This window comes from Triticum dicoccoides, chromosome 6A, assembly GCF_002162155.2.
Source record: "Triticum dicoccoides isolate Atlit2015 ecotype Zavitan chromosome 6A, WEW_v2.0, whole genome shotgun sequence".
In the NCBI taxonomy this organism is placed as follows: Eukaryota; Viridiplantae; Streptophyta; class Magnoliopsida; order Poales; family Poaceae; genus Triticum; species Triticum dicoccoides.
Window position 1 is genome coordinate 616,686,860 of NC_041390.1, and position 4,666 is coordinate 616,691,525.

The window sequence follows — 4,666 nt, forward strand, 5'->3', positions numbered from 1 at the left end:
TTACCCTAGATACTTGGTAGATAAGAAGGTTGGCAAGGTCGATAGAAGTATATTGGATATACATTATGTTAATGTGTACTTTACTAGTACTCCTAGTAGCACCAGGGTATTAGATACCGGTTCGGTTGCTAAGTGTTAGTAACTCGAAATAAAAGCTACGGCATAAACGGAGACTAGCTAAAGGTGAGCTGACGATATGTGTTGGAAGTGTTTCCAAGTTTGATGTGATCAAACATCACACGCTCCCTCTACCATCAAGATTAGTATTAAACCTGAATAAAGTGCTCTTGCACCTAAAATGAATGGTTTATTGAATCTCGATCGTAGTGATACACATGTTCATGCCAAAAGATATAAGATAGTAATGATAGTACCACTTACTTGTGGCACTGCCATGTAAGTCATAATGGTATAAAACGCATGAAGAAGCTCCATGTTGATGGATCTTTGGACTCACTCATTTTTGAAAAGTTTGAGACATGCGAACCATGTCTATTGGTATATATGCATGAAGAAACTCCATGCAAATGGACCGTTTGAACTCACTTGATTTTGAATCACTTGAGATATGCAAATCATACCACTTAGGCAAGATGACTGAAAAGCCTCGGTTTCAATAAAATGGAACAAGATAGCAACTTATTGGAAGCAACACATTTTGATGTGTGCAGTCCAATGAGTGCTGAGGCATGCAGTGAATATCGTTATGTTCTTACTTCACAGATGATTCGAGTAGATGTTGAGAATATTTACTTGGTGAAACACAAGTCTGAATTATTGAATGGTTCAAGTAATTTCAGAGTGAAGTAGAAGATCATTGTGACAAGAGGATAAAATGTCTATGATATGATCATAGAGATGAATATCTGAGTTACGAGTTTTGGCACACAATTAAGACATTGTGGAAATTGTTTCGCAATTAATACTGCCTGGAACACCATAATGTGATGGTGTGTCCGAACATCATAGTTGCACCCTATTGGATATGGTGCGTACCATGATGTCTCTTATCGAATTACCACTATCGTTCATGGGTTAGGCATTAGAGACAACCACATTCACTTTAAATAGGGCACCACGTAATTCCGATGAGATGACACCGTATGAATTATGGTTTAGAGAAACCTAAGTTGTCATTTCTTAAAGGTTTGGGGCTGCGACGCTTATGTGAAAAAGTTTCAGGATTAAGCTCGAACCCAAAGCGGATAAAATGCGTCTTCATAGGACACCCAAAACAGTTGGGTATACCTCCTAATTCAGATCCGAAAGCAATATGGATTGTTTCTTGAATCGGGTCCTTTCTCGAGGAAAGGTTTCTCTCGAAAGAGTTGAGTGGGAGGATGGTGGAGACTTGATGAGGTTATTGAACCGTCTCTTCAACTAGTGTGTGACAGGGCACAGGGAGTTGTTCCTGTGGCACCTACACCAATTGAAGTGGAAGCTTATGATATTGATCATGAAACTTCGGATCAAGTCACTCCCAAACCTCATAGGATGACAAGGATGCGTACTACTTCAGAGTGGTACGTAATCCTGTCTTGAAGGTCATGTTGCTAGACAACAGTGAACCTACGAGCTATGGAGAAGCAATGGTGGGCCCGGATTCCGATAAATGGCTCGAGGCCATAAAATCCGAGAACGGATCCATGGACTTTGGTGGACTTGCCCAATGATCGGCAAGCCATTAAGATAAATGGATCTTTAAGAAGAAGACGGACGTGGATGGTAATGTCACCGTCCATGAAGCTCGACTTGTGGCGAAAAGTTTTTCACAAGTTCAAGGAGTTGACTACGATGAGATTTTCTCATCCGTAGCGATGCTTAAAGTCCGTCGGAATCATGTTAGCATTAGCTGCATTTATGAAATCTGGCAGATGGATGTCAAGACAAGTTTCCTTACTAGTTTTCGTAAGGAAAGGTTGTATGCAATACAATCAGAAAAGTTTTGTCGATCCTAAGGATGCTAAAAGGTATGCTAGCTCCAGCGATCCTTCTAAGGACTGGAGTAAGCATCTCGGAGTTGGAATGTATGCTTTGATGATGATCAAAGATTTTGGGTTTGTACAAAGTTTATGAGAAACTTGTATTTCCAAAGAAGTGAGTGGGAGCACTATAGAATTTCTGATGAGTATATATGTTGTTGACATATTGTTGATAAAAAATGATGTAGAATTTCTAGAAAGCATATAGGGTTATTTGAAAGGTGTTTTTCAATAGAAAACCTGGATTAAGCTACTTGAACATTGAGCATCGAGATCTATAAGGATAGATCAAAATGCTTAATAATACTTTCAAATGAGCACATACCTTGACATGATCTTGAAGGTGTTCAAGATGGACCAGTCAAAGAAGGAGTTCTTGCCTGAGTTGTAAGGTACGAAGTTAAGACTTAAAGCTCGACCACGGCAGAAAAGAGAGAAAGGACGAAGGTCGTCCCCTATGCTTTAGACGTAGGCTCTACAGTATGCTATGCTGTGTACCGCACCTGAAGTGTGCCTTGCCATGAGTCAGTCAAGGGGTACAAGAGTGATCCAAGAATGGCTCACAGGACAGCGGTCAAAGTTATCCTTAGTAACTAGTGGACTAAGGAATTTTCTCGATTATGGAGGTGGTAAAAGAGTTCGTCGTAAAGGTTACGACGATGCAAGCTTGACACCTATCCGGATAGCTCTGAGTAGAGAGACCGGATACATATAATGGAGCAATAATTTAGAATAGCTCCAAGTAGAACAGTTGTTTGGAATAGCTCCAAATAGAGCGTGGTAGCTGCATCTAGGAGATGACATAGAGATTTGTAAAACACACACAGATCTGAAAGGTTTAGACCCGTTGACTAAAATCTCTCTCACAAGCAACATGATCAAACATAAAACTCATTGAGTGTTAATCACATAGTGATGTGAACTAGACTACTGACTCTAGTAAACTCTTGGGTATTAGTCACATGGCGATGTGACCTGTGAGTGTTAATCGCATGGCGATGTGAACTAGATTATTGACTCTAGTGCAAGTGGGAGACTGTTGGAAATATGCCCTAGAGGCAATAATAAAAGTATTATTATTATATTTCCTTGTTCATGATAATTGTCTTTTATTCATGCTATAACTGTATTATCCGGAAATCGTAATACACGTGTGAATACATAGACCACAATATGTCCCTAGTGAGCCTCTAGTTGACTAGCTCGTTGTGATCAACAGATAGTCATGGTTTCCTGGCTATGGACATTGGATGTCGTTGATAACGGGATCACATCATTAGGAGAATGATGTGATGGACAAGACCCAATCCTAAGACTAGCACAAAAGATCGTGTAGTTCGTTTGCTAGAGCTTTGTCAATGTCAAGTATCTCTTCCTTTGACCATGAGATCGTATAACTCCTGGATACCGTAGGAGTGCTTTGGGTGTATCAAACGTCACAACGTAACTGGGTGACTATAAAGGTGCACTACAGGTATCTCCGAAAGTATCTATTGTTTTATGCGAATCGAGACTGGGATTTGTCACTCCGTGTAAACGGAGAGGTATCTCTGGGCCCACTCGGTAGGACATCATCATATGCGCAATGTGACCAAGGATTTGATCACGGGATGATTTGTTACGGAACGAGTAAAGTGACTTGCCGATAACGAGATTGAACAACGTATTGGATACCGACGATCGAATCTCGGGCAAGTAAAATACCGCTAGACAAAAGGGAATTGAATACGGGATTGATTAAGTCCCTGACATCGTGTTTCATCCGATGAGATCATCGTGGAACATGTGGGAGCCAACATGGGTATCCAGATCCCGCTGTTGGTTATTGACCGGAGAACGTCTCGGTCATGTCTACATGTCTCCCGAACCCGTAGGGTCTACACACTTAAGGTTCGATGACGCTAGGGTTATAAAGGAAGCTTGTATGTGGTTACCGAATGTTGTTCGGAGTCCCGGATGAGATCCCGGACGTCACGAGGAGTTCCGGAATGGTCCGGAGGTAAAGATTTATATATGGGAAGTCCTATTTTGGTCACCGGAAAAGTTTCGGGCGATATCGGTATTGTACCGGGACCACCGGGAGGGTCCCGGGGGTCCACCAAGTGGGGCCACCTGCCCCAGAAGGTTGCGTGGGCCAAGTGTGGGAGGGGACCAGCCCCTAGGAGGGCTGGTGCGCCCCCCACAAGGGGGCCAAGGCGCAAGGGAGAGTGGGAGGGGGCAAACCCTAGTCCAGATGGGCCTTAAGGCCCATATTGGTGCGCCTCCCTCTCCTCTCCCCTCTTGGCCGCCTCCCCTTTGCCATCTAGGGCTGGCCGCACCCCTTGGGGGTGGGAAACCCTAAAGGGGGCGCAGCCCCCCCTTCCCCCTATATATAGTTGAGGTTTGGGGCTGCCATACACATGAGTTCTCTCCCTCTTGGTGCAGCCCTACCTCTCTCCCTACTCCTCCTCTCCCATGGTGCTTGGCGAAGCCCTGCGGGATTGCCACGCTCCTCCTCCACCACCACGCCGTTGTGCTGCTGTTGGATGGAGTCTTCCTCAACCTCTCCCTCTCCCCTTGCTGGATCAAGGCGTGGGAGACGTCACCGGGCTGTACGTGTGTTGAACGCGGAGGTGCCGTGCGTTCGGCACTTGATCATCAGTGATCTGAATCACGACGAGTACGACTCCATCAACCCCGTTCAC